Source organism: Bos javanicus, chromosome X (assembly GCF_032452875.1).
Source record: "Bos javanicus breed banteng chromosome X, ARS-OSU_banteng_1.0, whole genome shotgun sequence".
Classification (NCBI taxonomy): Eukaryota; Metazoa; Chordata; class Mammalia; order Artiodactyla; family Bovidae; genus Bos; species Bos javanicus.
Genome location: NC_083897.1, coordinates 139,381,761 through 139,404,580, shown reverse-complemented (window position 1 = coordinate 139,404,580; position 22,820 = coordinate 139,381,761). Strand labels below are relative to the sequence as shown.

Below are 22,820 nucleotides of genomic sequence, written 5' to 3'. Positions count from 1 at the left end.
TTACTTAATCGGGTGCAGTAGACAGAGGAGGAGCGAATGGACCCGGGGCCCAATGTGTAGCTCTCGGTCCCCGTCCTGGGCACCATCATGGTCCAGGGCTCTAGTGGGGATTGGGGGGTGGCTGACCACACGTGCAAGAACCTCATTCTCTCTTGGTCAGTCTTCAGCCAGGCACCCCCGCAGACCCACACGGTGGAGAGTTAAAAGAGCACGGTCTGAGCTCAGAGCATGCCCCAGTCGACAGACCAGCAGTGACCACTGCAGCAGCTGTGGTTCTGGAAAAAAAGCCTGGCTGTTTTCTTGGTTCCAGTCCTTACATTTGGGAGCTGGCTTCTCATCGTCTCATTGCAGGACAAGGTGACCATGTTCCCTTTAAGTGGTTGAATCATGCTGGTTACCATGGGTTTCTCTGTGCAAGTTACGGTAAGACAAGGATTAGAAGCTTACAGATGTAAGTGTGCTGTCCTTGAGCTGGTTTATCATCTAGAAACAAACGTGGTCATTACTTGTAGAGTCTACTTTCCTGAGGCCTGGTGCACACTGCAGAACCTGTAGAAAAAAATCCTGTGTACACCTAGTCCAAGTGAGATAAAGAAAGAGATGGGAGACATGGAGAGAGAAATGTCGATGATAAGTGAGAATATAAAGTTGGGATATATAGGGAAAGCAATAGAATGTTTGTAAGTTACGAGGTACATCTTCTTGCTGAAATTTAGAAAAGTTTAAACAGACCAATAGTCATGGTCCCAGTTGAAAAAGGTTGTCAAAGGCTTCCTCCACTCTCTCTCTGCTCATTTACAAAATGACAGATAAAGGTTATTTCATAGGTAATTTTCCCCATAATACGAGGCAAGTGAAATTACTATGCTATTGAACTTTAAAGGAACAATGAATCCCTGTGGTACTAAAACTGACCAAGGCCATATAAAAAGGATTAATTGTATTAAATATTATAAAGGTAGATTAACTCTGGTATTAAAATCTGACAGCGACCAGAGAGTAAGAAATTTATATGCATAATGTGTCATCTGAATTATATAAATATTAATGGAAACTCTTGAAGTGAACATTTGATCCAGCAGTATATTAAGAAGTAATACTCCATAATGAAATAACAGCTATTTTAGGAATACCAAATGATTCAATATTAGGAGATGTATTAATGTAATTCATGACGTTATTAAGTTAAATGAAAAAAAAAAAAAAAACGTTGCTGTTTCAATAAGTGCCAAAAAAGAATTTGATACAATTCAGCCACTGTTTCAGATAAAAGGCCAGGTAAAATAGAAATGAAAGGAATAAAAGTAACTACAACCAAATGCCTAAATGTATCTTGATGATGGAAGAAATATTCCGCTAGAGTGAACAGCAAAGAAGAGCATCTGCTGTCATTTTCATTATTATTAATGACATCAGTGTGGGAGCACTAGCCAATGCAATGATTTAAAATTTTGGGAATCTACATTAGCATCTTTTTAGAAGGCAGAAAAGCCAGGGGCTTCCCTGGTGATCCAGTGGTTAAGACTTTGCTTCCAGTGCAGAGGATGTGGGTTTGATCCTTGGTGGGGGAGTGAAGATTCCACCTGCATCATGGACAAAAGGCAAAACATGGAGCAGAAGCAACACTGTCACAAATTCAATGAAGACTTTAAAAAGGGTCCACGTTAAAAAAAAAAAAAAAAAAGATAGGAAAGGCAAAAGAATTCATACTACTAAGGATAACGGAAGTATGTTAAATAAGCTGGCTAGTTACAAATGGCACCCCACTCCAGTCCTCTTGCCTGGAAAATCCCATGGATGGAGAAGCCTGGTGGGCTGCAGTCTATGGGGTCGCTAAGAGTCAGGCACGACTGAGCGACTTCACTTTCACTTTTCACTTTCATGCACTGGAGAAGGAAATGGCAACCCACTCCAGTGTTCTTGCCTGGAGAGTCCCAGGGACGGGGAGCCTGGTGGGCTGCCGTCTATGGGGTCGCACAGAGTCGGACACGACTGAAGCGACAGCAGCAGCAGCAGTTACAAAACCGCTATACATATGTAAATATGACTTGAAGAATAAGGAGAATGATAGTAATGATCATTTTCATGGTATCTACTGTCCATTTAGTGCTCAGTTGTCCCAGGACTTGTTCAGGGCATGGTAAAGGCACTGCATTTAAATAGCCTCCACAACCCCGTGAGATAAATATCATTCTCGTTATACCAGCCAGAAATGTTCCTCACCGTATATACTGATTAATGCCTATTGATGATAGCACTCCATGGTGATTATCAGATAATAGTCTTGGGAAAATGGATAAATATTAGAGAATGCAAATGATAGGCTTGTGAGACGAAAATAATGGATTTTTTTTTTTCACATTGTGTTTGCTGGATGGCCTGGTGGAGGTGCCTCAGAAGCATCAGCAAAGCAGTTGTGGGGCTTGCATGGGAAGTGTGAGGCTGGTCATAGATTTGGAAGTCATCACCTTACCGACAGTGAGGGTCTCAGCATTAGAATTTAGTCACTTGTTTTTAACTTTGTGAAATATTTTAATACTATGACATTTTATCTCATTGATTTATTCGTATATGTATTTAAGTTAGAAGTGTGTGCACTCATACTGTTACATCGGTGGCAAGGTGTCTGTGTGTATATATATGTATGAATGTATGTATATGTGTGTGTATCTGCTAAGTCACTTCAGTCGTGTCCGACTCTGTGTGACCCCAGAGACGGCAGCCCACCAGGCTCCCCCGTCCCTGGGATTCTCCAGGCAAGAACACTGGAGTGGGTTGCCATTTCCTTCTTCAATGCAGGAAAGTAAAAAGTGAAAGGGAAGTCGCTCAGTCGTGCCTGACTCTTAGCAACCCCATGGACTGCAGCACACCAAGCTCCTCTGTCCATGGGATTTTCCAGGCAAGAGTACTGGAGTGGGATGCCATTGCCTTCTCCAGTATATGTGTGTATATAAATATTCAAATACTGAAATATATGTGGATATTCAAATACTGAATATGTGTATATATATATATATATGTAATGAAGAACTGGATTGTAGCTGCATTCACTAACAGGTCATCCTTTTTTGACCACTTAGTACGATATTTAGAAACATAACTTGATGATACTAAAATGTACCTAGGTCATTTTAATGGCTAAAGAATATTTTTGTGTATCTTCTTTGAAAAAAATTCAGTCTTCAACTTTGGGGCAATAAAATTGTTCATTTCCGCCCCCCCTAAAATTAGCCATGTTATGGCAGCTGTTTTTCATAAGCTTTCAATATTTGAAGAATTTCAGCAGAAGATGCTAGATTCAGAGTTTCTCTTTCATGAGTTATGCTTTTTTAAAAGTGACATGAGTTTACTTTTTAATGTACAGAAGTATGGTGAAAAGATAAAGTGATTCCTAATATCACCGTCCAGATGATGCCACTTATACTTAAAAAAGTAGACACATCTTTAAAAATTGATAGAGCACTAAAAGTTGAAAATGACACGTGACAGCTTTTTTATTTTTCTGTTGATGAAATACACAAATTGACGAGCTGTGCATATGGGCATGTGCATGTCTAACTCATTGTTTCCATGGCTGTGATTTACTGAAGGGCCCGTCTCCAGGAGTGGGAAGTATTCCCAGATCAAGTCAGCTTCCTGGAAGTTGTTCTGTAGTCTGTTATTCTCCACCGCTTTGGGCTCCATCTTCTGGAATGTTCTTTTCCTTTCTAACGTGTTCCTTAGCTGCTCGATAACCAGAAAACACACCCTGTGAATAAATTTCTCAATCTGCTTCCTGCCCATACATAGCTGTGAATGCTAAGGGTCACATTTACATTTTGAACTAAGCCATGCTCTTCTATTCCAGATGGGTCACACTTGGGCCAATACAATTTTGTCTCAAAATTTGGGAGGGTCTCCTATGAATTGGATTCTATGCTGTTGCTGGAATGGGATTCAGTTCAGTTCAGTCTCTCAGTCATGTTCAACTCTGGGACCCCATGAATCGCAGCCCACCAGGCCTCCCTGTCCATCACCAACTCCTGGAGTTCATTCAAACTCATGTCCATCGAGTTGGTGATGCCATCCTGCCATCTCATCCTCTGTCGTCCCCTTCTCCTCCTGCCCCCAATCCCTCCCAGCATCAGAGTCTTTTCCAATGAGTCAACTCTTCGCATGAGGTGGCCAAAGTACTGGAGTTTCAGCTTTAGCATCAGTCCTTCCAATGAACACCTAAGACTGATCTCCTTTAGAATGGACTGGTTGGATCTCCTTGCAGTCCAAGGGACTCTCAAGAGTCTTCTCCAAAACCACAGTTCAAAAGCATCAATTCTCCGGTGCTCAGCTTTCTTCACACTCCAACTCTCACATACTTACATGACCACTGGAAAAACCATAGCCTTGACTAGACTGACCTTTGTTGGCAAAGTAATGTCTCTGCTTTTGAACATACTATCTACGTTGGTCATAACTTTCCTTCCAAGGAGTAAGCGTCTTTTAATTTCATGGCTGCAGTCACCGTCTGCAGTGACTTTGGAGCCCAAAAATATAAAGTCAGCCACTGTTTCCACTGTTTCCCCATCTATTTCCCATGAAGTGATGGGACCAGATGCCATGATCTTAGTTTTAAGCCAACTTTTTCACTCTCCTTTTTCATTTTCATCAAGAGGCTTTTTAGTTCCTCTTCAATTTCTGCCATAAGAGTGTTGTCATCTGCATATCTGAGGTTATTGATATTTCTCCTGGCAGTCTTGATTCCAGCTTGTGCTTCTTCCAGCCCAGCGTTTCTCATGATGTACTCTGCATATAAGTTAAATAAGCAGGGTGACAATATGCAGCCTTGACGTACTCCTTTTCCTATTTGGACGCAGTCTGTTGTTCCATGTCCAGTTCTAACTGTTGCTTCCTGACCTGCATATAGGTTTCTCAAGAGGCAGGTCAGGTGGTCTGGTATTCCCATCTCTTTCAGAATTTTCCACGGTTTATTGTGATCCATGCAGAAATAGATGTTTTTCTGGAACTTTCTTGCTTTTTTGATGATCCAGCGGATGTTGGCAATTTGATCTCTGGTTCCTCTGCCTTTTCTAAAACCAGCTTGAACATCTGGAAGTTCACAGTTCACGTATTGCTGAAGCCTGGCTTGAAGAATTTTGAGCGTTACTTTACTAGCATGTGAGATGAGTGCAATTGTGCGGTAGTTTGAGCATTCTTTGGCATTACCTTTCTTTGGGATTGGAATGGGATTAGCACTTCCTTTTGAGAGATACTCTCCTCTTAGACTCAGTCATGACTTGGAGCATGTGAGGCTGTGCTGAAACACATCCCTCACATTCCTAGTAGCTATTTTGCCCAGCCAGGAGGTTCTCCTAGGCCTGTCTTAAGCTCCTCTGAAGTCTTATCACAGGTCTTACTTCAGTACTCCTGCTTTGGTGTGTGAAAGTTAAAGTCTCTCTGTTGTGTCCAACTCTTTGTGACCCCATGGACTATACAGTCCATTGAATTCTCCAGGACAAAATACTGGAGTGGGTAGCGTTTCCCTTCTCCAGGGCATCTTCCCAACCCAGGGATCGAACCGGGGTCTCCTGCATTGCAGGTGGACTTTTTACCAGCTGAGCTATCAGGGAAGCCCACTTTGCTTTGGTGTGTCCCCGAGGCTATAACTTCCTGGTAGCTTGCTGGATTGTCCGACACAGGGTTTTCACTTTTTTGGGGGAATCATTTTCTTACTAACCAGGGTGGTGTTAAGACACGTTTGTTTTCTTATTTTGCTGTTGCCAGAAGCTCGATTTTTCTCTAACTTCTCTCTGCACGTTAGCCTGCTCTTTCTGCATCTAGTCCGTGTTATTGGTGGTACCTTCTCAAATGCAGTTAGTCAGGACCAGATGACTCTTATAGTAATTTGTGTTTAGGTCTCTGTCCAAGTGTACACATTGGTTGGGTACCTTTTTTGTCTTCCAGAGTTACCAGTGACAACAGGGCTACATACACATTGTGATTGCAAAACCTGGTCACAATTGTTTTCAGTCTCTTAGAGCAGTTTCCATGACACCTGTGTAGCCTCCTACATTCTCAGAGATCCTTGGTTTATTGTTCTGTTTGACCATGTTTGTCACGGGTAGCCCTGTTCAGAGATTCTACTTTTACTAATGTGAACAAATGCTTGTCAACACCCTTCCCCTGTTTTTTTTTTTTTTTCCCTATGGAATGGGTTTTATTAATAAATACTAAGTTATCTTGAGCCCTTGAATTCGAGGAGGGTGTGTCTGTGGTCTTCTGGGACATGCTGTGCTTTGCCTGGCGTAATTTTACTGTGCTTTGACTGGCATAATTTTACCATGCTTTGCTTGGCATAATTTTCCCGTGGTTTGCCTGGCATAATTTTATCATGTTTTGCCTGGCATAATTCTCCTCCTTTCTGTAGGGATGACTTCTCCCCCACGGAAGGGGCTACTCTAAGCCCCTTAGAGTTTGTTCTCTGAATTCATGTGAAAACCTTGGAGCCTTTCCTCCCATTGCACAATCTGCTTGGTTCTCCTTCTGGCCAGACCCGACTGTTTGACATGAGGTGTTTCCACACCCCCTTGCAGAAAGTGAAACAGTGAGGGCATCTGATCTCAACATCTCTTCTGCGAGGGTAGGCAGGGAAATGTCTTGAGGGGCTCTCTCTGAGCGCTCAGCTCATTTGTAAGGGCTCGGGTGCCCTGGTTTCTCTTTGGTTTTCCTTTCTGCTCAGTTCCTGAGAGCCAGAGAAACAGGGTGAAGGAAAGGACCAGAACTGTGTCCCCTTCCCATCCTCCCATCTCCGCTTGGGCTCCATTGGTCTTTCCATGTCTTCTCTAGGACATTGGCTTCATCAAGGAGCTTGTCTTCTCGGAAAACATCCTCTACTCTTATGATTGGCGGTTGTTGTTTACGGCTCAGTCACGTCCGACTCTTTGCGACCCCATGGACTGTGGCCCGCCAGTCTCCTGTGTCCTTGGGATTCTCCAGGCAAGAATCCTGGAGTGGATTGCCATGCCCTTCTCCAGGAGGTCTTCCCAACCCAGGAATCAAACCCGTGTCTCCTCGGTGTCGTGCGTTGGCAGGCAGGTTCTCTACCACTGATCACCGGGGAGGCCCACCATTTGCTCTATCCTGGGTCAAACATTCTGTCTCTCCTAACACCGCTTTTAAAAATCGAGAGGAATTTCTGATCATTAAATGAGATTCGACTTACTAAGATCTCTCCTTGTAGAGATTATTTTTTATTTTTTGGCTGCACTGGGTTCTGCATTGCAATGCACCGGTTTTTCAGTTGTGGTACATGTGAGGCTGAGTTGCCTCACGGCGTGTGGGATCTTAGTTACCTGACCAGGGGTGGTACCCATGTGCCTTGCATTGGAATGTGGATTCTTAACCACTGGACCACCAGGGAGGTCCCCTAATCTGATCATCTAATTTATTCATTTACCTAACGGTAGCGAAAATGTAAATCTCAGCTCACATTCTGTTGCTAATGTGGAAAAAAGCAAGACACACATTTAGATTTTCAAACTGAAAAATTGGCACCTCTCATTTTCACAGTATGATCAACTAGTTTGATTTTTAAAATGTATGTACAAATTCATGGGTTTAAATAGAAATCTGTATGCAACTCAAGCAGCAACACTTAGAACTGGACATGGAACAACAGACTGGTTCCAAATTGGGAAAGGAGTACGTCAAGGCTGTATATTGTCACCCTGCTTATTTAACTTCTATGCAGAGTACATCATGAGAAACGCTGGGCTGGAAGAAGCACAAGCTGGAATCAAGATTGCTTGGAGAAATATCAATAACCTCAGATATGCAGATGACACCACCCTTAGGGCAGAAAGTGAATAAGAACTAAAGAGCCTCTTGAAGAAAGTAAAAGAGGAGAGTGAAAAACTTGGCTTAAAACTCAACATTCAGAAAACTAAATCATGGCATCTGGTCCCATCACGTCATGGCAAATAGATGGGAAAACCAATGGAGACAGTGAGAGACTATTTACCTGGGCTCCAAAACCTCTGCAGATGGTGACTGCAGCCATGAAATTAAAAGACGCTTGCTTCTTGGAAGAAAAATTATGACCAACCTAGACACCATATTAAAAAGCAGAGACATTACTTTGCCAACAAAGGGCCATCTAGTCAAGGCTACGGTTTTTCCAGTGGTCATGTATGGATGTGAGAGTTGGACCATAAAGAAAGCTGAGCGCTGAAGAATTGATGCTTTTGAAGTGTGGTGTTGGACAAGACTCTTGAGAGTCCCTTGGACTGCAAGGAGATCCAATCAGTCCATCCTAAAGGAGATCAGTCCTGGGTGTTCATTGGAAGGACTGATGCTGAAGCTCCAATACTTTGACCACCTGATGCAAAGAGCTAACTCATTAGAAAATACCCTGATGCTGGGAAAGATTGAAGGCGGGAGGAGAAGGGGACGACTGAGGATGAGATGGTTGGATGGCATCACGGACTCAATGGACATAAGTTTGAGTAAGCTCCAGGGGTTGGTGTTGGACAGGCAAGCCTGGCATGCTGCAGTCCATGGGGTTAGAAAGAGTCAGACACGACTGAGCGACTGAACTGAAATATATGTGTGAGGTTTCACTCAGTTACAGATCTGTCCTTACCTACTGAAGCTGAAATTGGCTGAGCATCGGCAAGTGCAAGCTCCTTCATCTTGGCCACTGAGCCTTTCTGACTTAACTCTGCTTGTCTTTGATATCATTATTTCTCTTGATTTGTCCAGATGTTCTGGTCTCATCTTGTTTATCCCTGACCCTGAATGAGAACCAGTCATTTCTGCAAGAAGCTCTGGCCTCTTGAAAGTGGAAAAGGTACATCAGAAGCAAAATATGGGTGCTCGGTAGGGCACCATCCACAGTCAGTTGTTCTAAGAGTCTTCACATGGTTGAAAAGTCTGTATGAAACTTGAGTGTTCATACTGAGGTGTCTGTGGCCATTCTCCTACTTCTGTGCCTGTCTCATGGTTGTGTGTTTACACCCGAGAGGCAAATGACTCATCTCTTTGGTTCACATGCCTTCAGATCAAAAGGAGCCCCACCCAAGTAAATCCTTCTGCACCTGAAGGTTCTTAGGAGACGCACTTTTGTAACTTCACCCCACCCTTGACTCTGGAATGACATGACTTTGGTGTCTTGGAAGAGAACCGAGTATTTGGAAACCAGATATAGGACGTCCCAAAGATGGGCTTCCCTAGTAGCTCAGTGGTAAAGGATCTGTCTGCCAGTGTAAGAGATGGAGGTTCGATTGCTGGGTCAGGAAGATCCCCTGGAGAAAGAAATGGCAACCCCGCTCCAGTATGTTTGCCTGGGAAATCCCATGGACAGAGGAGCCTAGAGGGGCTACAGTCCATGGGATCACAAAGTGTTGGACACATCTGAGTGACCGAGCATGCAGACACCCGGAGATGACTTCCAATGAACCACAGCATGTATGCCAGCCCTCACGTACCTTCCCTCCTGAACCTGGGCTCTCTGTGACCTTAATTCACCTGTGAAATCCAGCTGCGTAATGCTGTATCAGCCCACGCCTCAGTCTCAGGGAGGGTGACAGATGTCATGTTTGTGACACTGTAAATCCCTGAGCCTCCCATGGAAGAAATCCAGCTTCCATGCTGGAGAGAAAGCAGGGGAACTCTCAGGAGGAGGCCCCGAGACTCTGTATTGGTTTGGCCACAAAAGCTCACTCGGGTTTGTCCATAAGATCTGAGACATCTCAGTAACATGTCGTCCGCACATTGAGTCAACCCCTAAGCTCTCAGTTCTGTATTTACTGGCTCCCTAGAAATATAGGTGAGACCTTGTATTCCCCAAGGAGGATTTAAAATGTAAACCAGGCAAAGACACAGATCCTCAGATTCACAGAACCTCAGACTAGGTGAGCATTTGGTGGGATGTTAGATATATTTTGTGGGCTTCCCTGCTGGCTTAAGCTGGTAAAGAATCTGCCTGCAGTGCGGGAGGCCTGGGTTTGGTCCCTGGGTCAGGAAAATTCCCTGGAGAAGGGAACGGCTACCCACTCCAGTATTCTCGCCTGGAGAATTCCATGGAATTCTTTTTTTTTTTTTTTTTTTAGGTATTTTGTAGATTCAAATTACTTGGTGTTCCATTTCCACTACTTGTATATCCAGCTGTGTGTGAACAGTTCCAAGAACGGAGAACTTCCAGGTCTTGAAAAGGCATCATCTAAGTGCCTGAAAAATAAAACTGGATACTAAGATGTGAATATTGGCATTTGCAAAAGAGGGTCTTGCCCTCTGGATCCCTGTTCACTCAGATGGTAAAGCATCTGCCTGCCAGTTCAGGAGACATGGGTTCAATGCTCCAGTGTTCAGGCCAAAATACATTGGACCATAAATTACTTGAGCTTCTTGTAAATTCATTTAAGTTATTTAAAATTCACAATGGTTGCAAGAGGGTCAGTATTAATCCAACAGCCAGTAGTGAAATTTTTCTGAAATTTGAAAGAGTTCGAGACCTCTCAGATTCAAGCAATAAAATGATCACTAACTTGGAAAAGAAATCCTTTGTTAGGCTGGTCCACATCAAGAAAATAGACTCTCAAAATGATAATGAGAAAAATCAAGGGGCTAACCTGGTGACTCAGGGTCTCCCTGGTGGCTAAGTTTGGACTTAAGGATCTTTGCTGTCACAGACCTATTTGCCTCAGGTCGAAGCTACGAAAATACAATACCTGTTTGGTTTTCCAATAAAATTGGAGACATTTACAAATCACACTGTGCTGTTCTAATGGTTTATTTAAAACTTCTGTAACTTACCCACTTTTAAATTCATTTCTTGGTCTTACTTATTTCCTGTTATTTTAGTTTCTCGAGACAAGATGAAATTCAATCCCTTTAAAAGAAATTTATGTCTAGGCCACTGCACAAACCCAGAATTCCGAAATTACTTTCTTTCTTGGCTTCCTTGGAAGAACGTGTCAAGTTCATTCTTTCATGAGGGTCCAGAAGTCCGGTCAGTATTCTTGTTTTGGACCATTTCTTAGAACCTCCGGGGCCTCCCTTGTGGCTCAGCTGGTAAAGGATCTGTCTGCAATGCGGGAGATGTGGGTTCAATCCCTGGTTTGGGAAGATCCCCTCAGAGAAGGGAAAGACTACCCACTCCAGTATTCTGGCCTGGAGAATTTCATGGACTTTATGGTCCGTGGGGTTGCAAAGAGTCAGACACGACTGCGCGACTTTCACCTAGAACCTCCTGGCACTAGATGTGAGGTGTAGATGCCATACTAGGCACTTTCTAAACTAGTGAGACTTATCCAGGACCAGAAAGAGCGTCTGTAATTATTCAAATAGGTCCATGTTGATGATGACCCCATAAGTCATCCTCCTAATAAGCTGCGACTTTATCATCAAGCGTAGTCTATGGCTGCATGGAATTGTATTAGATGTCACTTCCTATGTGAGCTGTGGCCTTCACAGCTGGGAAGAATATAAAAAGAGTATTGGGAAGAGAACACGGCTGCTTACCAGTGAGTTCAGTGCGTCAGATGGTGTCATCGCTTGGTTTGAACGTCCTGGAATTGATTAGCGTCCTTCGTTAATGTTGAGCACAGGGGCACTGGCTTCTGACCACCCCTCTTACAAAGGGTTTGAGTGTACAAATCCAGGCAAGAAAGAGGTTTCAAGATAGTGAAGGGAGTGTTAAGAAGTTCATTCCACGTGACTGTATCTCCATCCTTCACATCCTACCCCGCTTTTTTGGCGATGGTCTGTTTGGGTTAACTTAAGGTATGCACATTCAGTAGATTTTCCATTTGGATATTTGATTCCCAGCCCCTACATTGGAAACTTTCCAAGAATCCATCGATAGAGAAATGAATTATCTTTCCTCTTACACATCTATACAGACCCATGTCATTTATCCTGAGCTGAAATGGTCCCAGTTCAATGTTTTTCATTGTCTCACTTACTCTAAAACTCTTCTTTTGTTATACACTTTTCCATGCTGGTGAGTTTGTTTCTTCTTATACATTTTCTTCCTCAGATTTATAAAATTCAGAGAACGTTACCACTGAAGGCAATTTAAGGATTAACTCCAAACCTACCCCTTTTCAGATAATGAAGCATATTCAGAGAGGTTACACCAACAATTCCCAAAATGCAAAGGTCGCTATAGTGAAAAGACACTTCACACTTTTCTCTGGAGTTTTTTAAATGGCAAAAAGGAACATTAATGGCATTATTATTTTTTTCTATTACAAGACTCCAGACTTAATGGGTCTCTGTTTTGTTAATCACATCTAAATGGGTTTCTTTGGATATTTTCATTACATTCAAATTACACAGAACTAAAACTAGTATTTTCAGTGTCAAAAGCTCAAAGCCTCTCAATAAAATGGTTTGATCCCTGTCAAAGCAAAAATAAAAATAATCAGAATTCTCATGTACGAAAATCACATTCTACAACAGACTGGTTCCAAATAGGAAAAGGAGTACGTCATGGCTGTATATTGTTACCCTGCTTATTTTAACTTATATGCAGAGTACGTCATGAGAAACACTGGGCTAGAGGAAGCACAAGCTGGAATCAAGATTGCCGATTGCCGGGAGAAATATCAATGACTTCAGATATGCAGATGACACCACCCTTATGGCAGAAAGTGAAGAAGAACTAAAGAGCCTCTGGATGAAAGTGAAAGAGGAGAGTGAAAAAGTTGGCTTAAAGCTCAACATTCAGAAAACTAAGATCATGGCATCCGGTCCCATCACTTGATGGCAGATAGATAGGGAAACAGTGGAAACAGTGTCAGACTTCATTTTTCTGAGCTCCAAAATCACTGCAGATGGCAACTGCAGCCATGAAATTAAAAAACGCGTACTCCTTGGAAGGAAAGTTATGACCAACCTAGACAGCATATTAAAAAGCAGAGTCACTGAGTGACTGAACTGAAAATCACATTCTAATGATTTTCAAAGGTTGCTTAAGTTATATTTCTAATATTACAAATTATCATTCAGTTCAGTTGCTCAGTTGTGTCCGACTCTTTGTGACCCCATGGACTGCAGCACGCCAGGCTTCCCTGTCCGTCACCAACTCCCGGAGCTTGCTTAAACTCACGTCCATCAAGTCAGTGATGCCATCCAACCATCTCATCCTCTGTCGTCCCCTTCTCCTCCTGCCTTCAATCTTTCCCAGCATCAGGATCTTTTCCAATGAGTGAGTTCTTTGCATCAGGGGGCCAAAGTATGGGAGCTTCACCATCAATCCTGTCAATGAATATTTAGGACTGATTTCATTTAGGATGGACTGGTTGGATCTCCATGCCATCTAGGGGACTCTCAAGAGTCTTCTCTAACACCACAGTTCAAAAGCATCAATTCTTTGGCGCTCAGCTTTCTTTATAGTCCAACTCTCACATCCATACATGACCACTGGAAAAACCACAGCCTTGACTAGATGGACCTTGGTTGACAAAGTAATGTCTCTGCTTTTTAATATGCTATCTAGGTTGGTCATAACTTTCCTTCCAGGGAGTAAGCGTCTTTTAATTTCATGGTTTATCAGCATCATTTTCTATAATACCAAATGAATTTAATGATTGTCTTTTGATCAATATACCAAACTTTACTTACTCTTCCCTTCTGCCTCCTGTGGGTGCTTCACAGTTTTTACTGCTATGAATATTTCCCTGCACTCAACTTTCGATTTGTTAAGTTTCTTTTCAATGAAGGTTTAGGTGGGAGGTTACTGGGATTATTTCAAGAGCATGAGTAAAACATCATGATACAAGACACGAGAGTGGATACGTAAGGAAATGCCTCACATCTAGTCCCGCGTCATCCCTCCAGTAGTGTGATTTCAGCATGTCATGTAGCCCGCCAAAGATTACTTTCTTCGTGTTACAATGATTGTAGACAAACGTTTTGAGCACAACTGTTATTAGTGCAATTTATCAATAAAACACTCTGTCAAGTGGCACAATATGGCAAGTGCTTTATTAATGATGTTGAACGTTTCTTTGTGAGTCTTGAAATGCTCCTTTCCTAAAGGGTTGTGGCATTTTCCTTTCCTGTAATCCCCTAGTCCATTCCTTTGTAAAACGTCTGGCTTATGTATGGAACCTCAAACTACACATTAACTTTGCTCTGATTTCGATGTCTCTAATTGTCTCTGATTTTAATCCTTCTTAAATTAATACCGTAGGTATCATGTAAGGAAAGAAAAAAGTAATCCATAAAGAGAATGTCAGTCCTATTGATGGATTGACATTAGACAATATTTTAATGACTACTTTTCAGTCTTCAGAGACCCATTAGAGTCCCCAAGTAACATCATTTCTCTAAACATACGAAGTAAGCATATGATATTGATCCTAGACATATTGCAATTTAGGAAAAAGAAAAGCTTGGACATTTAAAAATCCATGGATACTGTAATCTGTCTCAGAAATCTGGGTTTAAATTCCTTCACCAGTGTCTTTGAATAAGAAGCAAGTAATTAGAGGTGGGGCTTATGGAAAAGAAAAAGATACTAAGCTCAAGCTAAGAGCTGTTTTTCAGTTGCTTACTTGTGTCTGACTGTTTGTGACCCAGTGGACTGCAGCATACCAGGCCTCCCTGTCCTTCACTATCTCTCGGAGTTTGCTCGATTCATGTCCATTGAGTCGGTTATGCCATCCAACCATCTTGTCTTCTGTCGTCCCCTTCTCCCACCTTCAATCTTTCCCAGCATCAGGGTCTTTTCCAGTGAGTCAGCCCTTTGCATCAGGTGGCCGAAGTATCGGAGCATAAGCATCAACCCTTCCAATGAAGATTCAGGATTGGTTTCTTTTAGGATTGAAGAGACATACGTTAAAAAAAAAAAAAAAAAAAACACATACATCAAGGTATGGGAGAATGAATGTTGTATACATTTTCAGTTTCACTTTGATTTTCTGTTTTTTAGACTGTTACTTTTGTTGACTTTTCCAATTAACCAATTAACTACCAGTATAGTAATACCCCCGAATCCATGTTTAATAAATATTCATTAAATTAAAAAGAAAAAAACCCAGAGAATCTCAAGAGGTGTTCAGCAGTTCTCACTCTATTTGGAAAAAGTTGAAGCCGCTGTGACAATGAGGAGACATTGTGCTGTATCCATCCCCGGAATCTGAGATCCGCTGTTTGCGATGGCCATTTCAAGAACCACAGCTCCGCGTTGTGAAGGAGCCAGCTTCACTGATTCTCAGAGCAGTGGCCAATGCTGATGTATCCACCTGTGACTGTACGCTGCTTAAACTCAGAGTCATCCTCCCTGGTGTTTTGGTGTTTCTTAAAGTTCATATTTTCTTTAATATCCAAATTACGAAAACTATGAAACCGCATTCCATAAGCTGCAAGAAAACCGTTCTTCCTTTGGATTTCCCTCCCGCAGACCTGTTACACTCTCCCCTGTTGCGTACAGCAGTTCTCCTGAGCATGTAGACTTCTCCTGATCATGTAGACGTCTCCTGAGCATGTAGACTTCTCCTGAGCATGCAGACCGCTGTCGGACTCCAGCAGGTCACTCATGCTCTCTATAACCGGTTTCTCCAGAGCATCAGTCTGTGCAACCAGTTTCTGTCCTCAGTTCAGTTCAGTCACTCAGTTGTGTCCGACTCTTTGCGACCCCATGGTTTCTCTCCTAGAGGGACACATATATTTTCCTTAATTCTCCAAGGCACTAAGACAATGATTTAAAAAGTAACAGAATATACTGAAGATTCAGGAATGAAATAACAAGAATATAGAGGACTACGGCTAGAAGCGGTTACTGTTAGAACACTCAGCGTAGCCATGGCCAGCTCACTCCCACCACGGGAAGATCTCCAGTTGTCTCCACGCTCTGGAATACTGGCCCTTAGAATCCCTGTGGTGGAAGTATGAGTGGGATTGTGACCTGGTGTTTATTTTCTTTTAGATACTATTTTTTATTCTGAGTGTTAGGTTTTTTTACATCAAAATCGAGAGGATGGTACATAGGTTTCCCATGTATTTCCTGCCTTGATATGTATATGACTTCTCCCATTAGTGAATGGTACTTTTTTTTTTTTAATAAAAAATGGTGCATTTTTATAAAATCAAAGATGAAACCTCATTATGACACATCATAATCACTCAAAGTCCATTGTTTAACATAAGGTTTACTCTTCAAGTTGTCCATTCAATGGGCTTGGACAAATGTATAATCATGTATCCATCATTATAGAATCTCACAGGGTAGTTCCTCTGCCTGAAAAATCCTCTGTGCTCTGCCTCTTCATCCATGGAAACTCACCCATGCCTTCTCCACCTTTCAGTCGTTCAGTCGTGTCCAACTCTTTGCGACCCCATGGACTGCAGCACACCAGGCCTCCCTGTCCATCACCAACTCCCGGAGTTTACTCAAACTCATGTCCATCGAGTTGGTGATGCCATGCAACCATCTCATCCTCTGTTGTCCCCTTCTCCGCCTGCCTTCAATCTTTCCCAGCATCAGGGTCTTTTCCAATGAGTCAGCTCTTTGCATCGGTGGCCAAAGTATTTGTCTCTGTTAATACATAGATGAAATTCTGTCCTGTCTTTTATATACAAGTAAATTTTCACAGAAGTACTTGTTTATTAAACTGTATGGTCATAGTTATTTGTGCTTGCCGGGAGCAGTAGAAAAATGACTTCCACGTTAACCACTAGTTGAATCAGTGTCTTATAAATATAATGACAGGCGTTGTAATTATTTTCCATTGTTGTTGTTACTCGATAGATTAACAACATCTATCGAGTTTTTTGTGGGACTATAAGGCAATTCATACGTTTAACTGGAGAATACATATACACACAGTATAGGGTTTCCCTGGTGGCTCAGATGATAAAGAATCTGCCTGCAGTGTGGGAGACCTGGGTTCAATCCCTGGCTTTGATCCCTGGGTCAGGAAAATGCCCTGGAGAAGGAAATGACAATGCACTCCAGTATTCTTGCCTGGGGAATCCCCGTGGACAGAGGAGCCTGGCGGGCTACAGCCCATGGGGTCGCAAAGAGTGAGACACGACTGAGAGACTAAGCTTAGCACATACACCGTGTAACACATACTTACTGATTTTACTCTTACACTTGTAACTTGTAATCCTTTTCATGGTCCAAACTGAGAATAGTTTGTATTTTAATATATTTAATGCCCTGTGTCCTTTTCAAGGAGTCATTTTGTTTTACAAAAATACAGAAACTTTTGTTCTTTGTAGTCAGCTAAAGCAGAAAATCAGGTCAGCAATCACATGCATAATTACATATCTTTCCCTTCTACCTAAATGTGTACAAAAATATTTATGATCTTAACTTCCAATGGGAAGACATATTCTGCCTCAAGATGCTGAGAAAATGCTCTTTTTTTTTTTTTCCTTTTTAACAATCCCTTTTGGATGGATACACGTTAGTGTCATCTCTTTAAAGAGTTACGTGGAAATGCAGACTGCTTGCAGAGAAAGAGGATGCCATAGAAATCGCCGAGGAAGGTTTGTAACTTGCATATCATGAACAGTGTTGCTGAAGCATATGTTCTCAGCGCTCTCCGGTCTATCCTTGGTCAGTACCACGTTCTCAGGCATGGAAGATGAATGCTATTAAGATCGGGTCGTCAACTTCAGAAGAATCTCCTCCAGCGATCCTTAGATAAGTGAATGTGAACGGGGCACATTGACATGCCGTCTGTCATTCACTCAAAAATGTTTAAGTACTGCATAATAACTTTTCTTTTCTTTTTTTGCTATACAGTAACTCCTTGTTGGTTCTCCATGTTAAATGGAGCAGTGTGTCCATGTCCATCCCAAACTCCATAACTATCCCTTCCCCCATCCTTCCCCCTGGTGACCATAAGGTTATTACAGAGGATTGAGCAGAGTTCCCTGTGCTGTCCAGCAGGTCCTTGCTGGTTCTCCATGTTAAACACAGCAGTGTGTCCATGTCCATCCCAGACTCCCTGACTATCCCTTCCTCCATCCTTCCCCCTGGTGACCATAAGGTTATTACACAATACTGAGCAGAGTTCCCTGTGCTGGACAGCAGGCCCTTGTTGGTTCTCCATGTTAAATGCAGCAGTGTGTCCATGTCCATCCCAAACTCCTTAAGAATCCCTTCCCCTGCAACTGTTACTTCATTCTTTCAGTGTGTGAATCTCTTTGTGTTTTGTAAGTACATTCATTTGTATCATTCCTTTTTAGATTCCAAGTATAAGGAATGTCATCTGATATTTCTCCTTCTTTGTCTGATTGACCACTCTTAGTATGAGAATTTCTAGGTCCATCCGTGTTGAGGCAAATGGCATAATTTCGCAGAATAACTTTTCAGGAATCCTTTCCAGTGTGGAGGATGGAGTGGAGAAACTAGATACATGAGCTGGAAAGGCAGTGGCTCCTTTGATCTTTTCGGGTGATGTGGGGTGCTCCCTTTATTAGGTTGCACCTGTATGACTAGGATCAGGAGCTTACCAGATGTCTGAAAATATGGATAATTTGAAATGGTTCCAAAGATGAGAAACATTAGAGAGAGCTGGGGGAAATCACTCAGTTAAATAAGCAGCGCCTGCTGGAACTTCCACATAATTCAGCATTTAAGGTGAATTTACCATGGAGAAAAATGTTCCAAGGTTCAGAAAATAATTAGATCTTTGGACAGATATGGTAAAAAAAATAGAGGGGAAAAAATAAAATTGGGGGAAAAATTAGAATGAGCTCTATTTTGACACAGTTCTGTACTTTGGCGTGCTGCCATCATGCGATTGCAGAGTTGCACACAACTTAGGGACTGAACAACAGCAATGTATTTTGAAATTTGTTGGCCTGGCCATAAAGTTCTTTGCGCTTTTCCATAAGATGTTCCAAAACTCAATACTTTCTTGTGTTACCTTTTGGATTATATCTATTCAGAATAATAGGGGACGACAGAGGATGAGATGGCTGGATGGCATCACTGGCTCGATGGACGTGAGTCTGGGTGAACTCCAGGAGCTGGTGATGGACAGGGAGGCCTGGTGTGCTGCAATTCATGGGGTCGCAAAGAGTCGGACATGACTGAGCGACTGAACTGAACTGAACTGAACTGATTCAGAAAAAGGGCCAGTTGATTTGGAAAAGTGCTTTCAGAAAGCAATTCAGTTTCATGAATCTTTAAATGGAATGAAATATATATATGTCTTTTAGTACATAAATTCTTTTTTTAAATATTTATTTATCTTTGGAGGTGTTGCGTCTTTGTTGCTGTGTGGGCCTTTCTCTAGATGCGCTGAGCAGGGCCTTCTCATCGCAGTGGCTTCTCCTGTTGCTGAGCAGGGAGGGGCTCTTCGGAGCTCAGGCTTCAGTGTTTGTGGCCCCCAGGCCTTATAGCACAGGCTCAGTACTTTCGGTGCTTGGACTTGGTGATGCCATGGTGTGTGGGGTCTTTCAGGGTCAGAGATTGAACCTGCGTCGCCTACACTGGGGTGGATTCCTTACTACTGAGCCAGCAGGGAAGCCTGGAATGAAAAGTATTTTAAAACCACTGCAACACAGTTTAGCTTTAACAGCTTTAATTCATATGTCTGATTTCAGCCTGACTATTCTTAGGAAAAATAGGAAGCTTCTTGGAGCTGAAGCTCCAATCCTTTAGCCACCTGATGCGAAGAGCCGACTCATCAGAAAAGACCCTGATGCTGGGAAAGATTGAAGGCGGGAGGTGAAGGGCACGACAGAGGAGGAGATGGTTGGGTGGCATCATGCACTCGATAGACATGAGTTTGAGCAAGTTCTGGGAGTTGGTGATGGACAGGGAACCCTTGCGTGCTGCAGTCCACGGGGTCACAGAGTTGGACACGACTGAGCAACTGAACTGAACAGATTCTTAGGAAAGTCCAGTCTCACAATTCATAAATAGGCCCAGTATACCTATTCTACGATTATGAATCAATTTCAAGAGTAATTTTAGAGTCAGATTTAGTAATATCTGTGAGAACATTTATGGAGTGTGTGGTATGTTAAAGACAAGAAATTACACGTTAGGGACAGCTTTCAGCAGAGAGGAAGAATGAGGCATTAGTCACTGCTAATGTTACAGGTGTGATAAAACATGGCCAGAAAATCTCCATATTCATGGGACAATACGTCACACCACATGTAGGGTCTCAATGCTGTAGTGGCTTGAAGTCATTTTTCCTTTAGCCTGGTTGCACAGTATGGCCCAGTAGAGTTGTTTGTACAAATGTTGTTGGTGGGGCACCACGCCTAGAGATTCTCACCCAGTGCTGGGGGGTGGAGGGTTGTGGAAGATGGCTTGCTGCTTCCTGAGGCCCCCACAGTTGATGTGAATGCACACCCAGAGCGGAAACTCCTGCCTGGAGTTAGAAATAAAACTGAGGTTCTATCCTTGTCTCTGTTTCTATTTCACTTCCATTGAGATGAGTAAGACCTGGCTTCAAATATATGATATGTGTTTTTCTTGCAACATATTTTACTTTCTTTTTCAAGTATTAAAAAAATAATATTTATTTATGGCTGTGCGTGTAAGCTTTCTCTCGTGGTGGTGAGTGGGTTTCTCATTGTGGTGGCTTCTCTCACTGTGGAACGCGGGATCCTGAGTATAGGATCAGTAGTTGTGGCTCCTAGGCCCCAGAACACAGGCTCAGTAGCTGCTGTGCAAGGGCTTAGTTACTCTGCAGCACGTCCTGCATTGGCCGGCGGATTCTTAACGACTGCACCAGCAGAGAAGTCCCCAGCATAGTTTAGAAGCATCGATAAATGAAGATATTCCCTGAGAAGCGGATTCCACAGTTGTGGTCTAAAAAGAGAAGTTTTAGGCCACCCCCAAGTTAAATTGGGGATATAGGATGTCCCTGGTGGCTCAGATGGTAAAGCATCTGCCTACAGTGCGGGAGACCCAGGTTCGATCCCTGGGTTGGGAAGATCCTCTGGAGAAGGAAATGGCAACCCACTCCAGAACTCTTGCCTAGATAATCCCATGGATGGAGGAGTGTTGTAGGCTACAGTCCATGGGGTTGCAAAGAGTCAGACACGACTGAGCGACTTCACTTCACAAGTTAAATTAATAAAATGGGGTTATAATCTCACGAAAAGACTTGGTATTCACTTCCAGCTAAGGATGCCAACTGGCTGGTTCTTGTTCCTTATAAAGTGGCTGGCACGTGATTTGGGGCTGTGATGAAAGGAAATTTGGGTAATATTAAGAGACCAGCCTACTGCTTCATATCAAGCCAGGATCTTAGGAATACTCAGAAGTCAGCAACCATTTAATCAAGTGTGTTAACGCTAATACCGAGGGGGACATCTCTCTGTTGCCTTCCCCTAGTTTAAATGAATGTATGCAGTGATGATCACATAAGTTCACATGTCGATGGAGAGAGCTAGGAGATGCAGTATCAGCTGAACTTGACGGTGTGTCCAGAAATGATAGATGTACGCGACACATAGTCAGGGCAACCCCGGGACCTCGGTGGTACTCCTTCAGGTCTAAGGAGGCACCTCATGCAAATTTATTTGTATACTAATCTATAAATCTATAGCTGTAAGTTTTATTGGTAATCTATAAATTTTATTGACAGATGTATCTATAAGATTTTTTGATAGATGTGTCTATAAGATTTTTTGATAGATGTGTCTGTAAGTTTTATTGATAGATGTATCTAAGTTTTATTTATATATATATTGATATATATATATATGTATATATAAGTTTTATTGATAGGTGTATCTGTAAGTTTTATTGGTAGATGTATCTGTAAGTTCTATTGATAGATGTATCTAAGTTTTATTGATAGATGTATCTGTAAGTTTTATTGATAGATGTATCTGTAAGTTCTATGGATAGATTTATTATCTATTAGTTTTATTGATGTATCTATCAGTTTTATTGATAGATGTATCTATAACTTCTATTGACAGATGTATCTATGAGTTCTATTGATAGATATATCTGTAAGTTTTATTGATAGATGTATCTGTAAGTTTTATTGATAGATGTATCTGTAAGTTCTATTGATAATATATCTGTAAGTTTTATAGATGTATATATGTTTTATTGATAGATGTATCTGTAAGTTCAGTTGATAGATGTATCTGTAAGTTTTATTGATGTATCTGTAAGTTCTATTGATAGATGTATCTATAAGTTCTATGGATAGATTTATCTATTAGTTTTATTGGAGTATCTATCAGTTTTACTGATAGATGTATCTGTAAGTTTTATTGATGTATCTATAAGTTTTATTAATAGATGTATCTGTAAGTTTTATTGATAGATGTATCTGAAACTTCTATTGATAGATGTATCTATAAGTTCTATTGATAACATATCTGTAAGTTTTATCAATGTATCTATAAGTGTTATTGATAGATGTATCTGTTTTATTGATAGATCTAAGTTTTATTGATAGATCTATCTGTAAGTTTTATTGATAGATGTATCTAAGTTTTACTGATAGATGTATCTATAAATGTGTACCCTGTACAAATTTAACTATACATTTATTTATCCACCCATCCACTTATTCAGGCATGTGTATTAGCTCATTCTCATACTGGGATTAGTTCCCTATTGCTGCTTGAGCAAATAAATACACATTTAGTAACTTAACACAGCCCACAGTTATCATCTTTCAGGTATGGAGGTCAGAAGTTTGCAGTGGGTCTCCTCGGGCTAAAATCCAGGTATCGGTGGGGGACGGGACAGCATTCTTTCCAGAGGCTCCAGGGAGAGGATCCAGTGCTTTGTCTTTTCCAGTTTCTGGAGGACACCCCCATTGCTAAGCTCGCTGCCCCTCTCTCCACCTTTGAAGCACATCCTTTAATCTCTGCTTCTTACCTCGCATCCCTTT

The 22,820-nt window shown here is 42.0% G+C and overlaps 1 protein-coding gene and 1 non-coding gene across 11 annotated transcripts in view; both read left to right on the top strand.

Annotated features, from left to right (window-relative positions):
- Positions 1 to 22,820, top strand: part of LOC133242143 (uncharacterized) — a 487,229-nt gene that overhangs the window by 193,518 nt on the left and 270,891 nt on the right. The window contains exon 4 of one of the 10 annotated variants that reach the window (XM_061408196.1): positions 12,509 to 16,015. The exons of the other annotated variants lie outside the window; for them this stretch is intronic. The gene's annotated coding sequence lies outside the window, so the exon portion shown is untranslated. Of the gene's footprint in view, positions 1 to 12,508; positions 16,016 to 22,820 lie in introns of those variants that run through there. 10 annotated transcript variants of the gene reach the window in all.
- TRNAC-ACA (transfer RNA cysteine (anticodon ACA)) lies at positions 20,820 to 20,891 on the top strand. The gene has a single exon. It is a non-coding gene; the product is annotated as a tRNA-Cys (tRNA).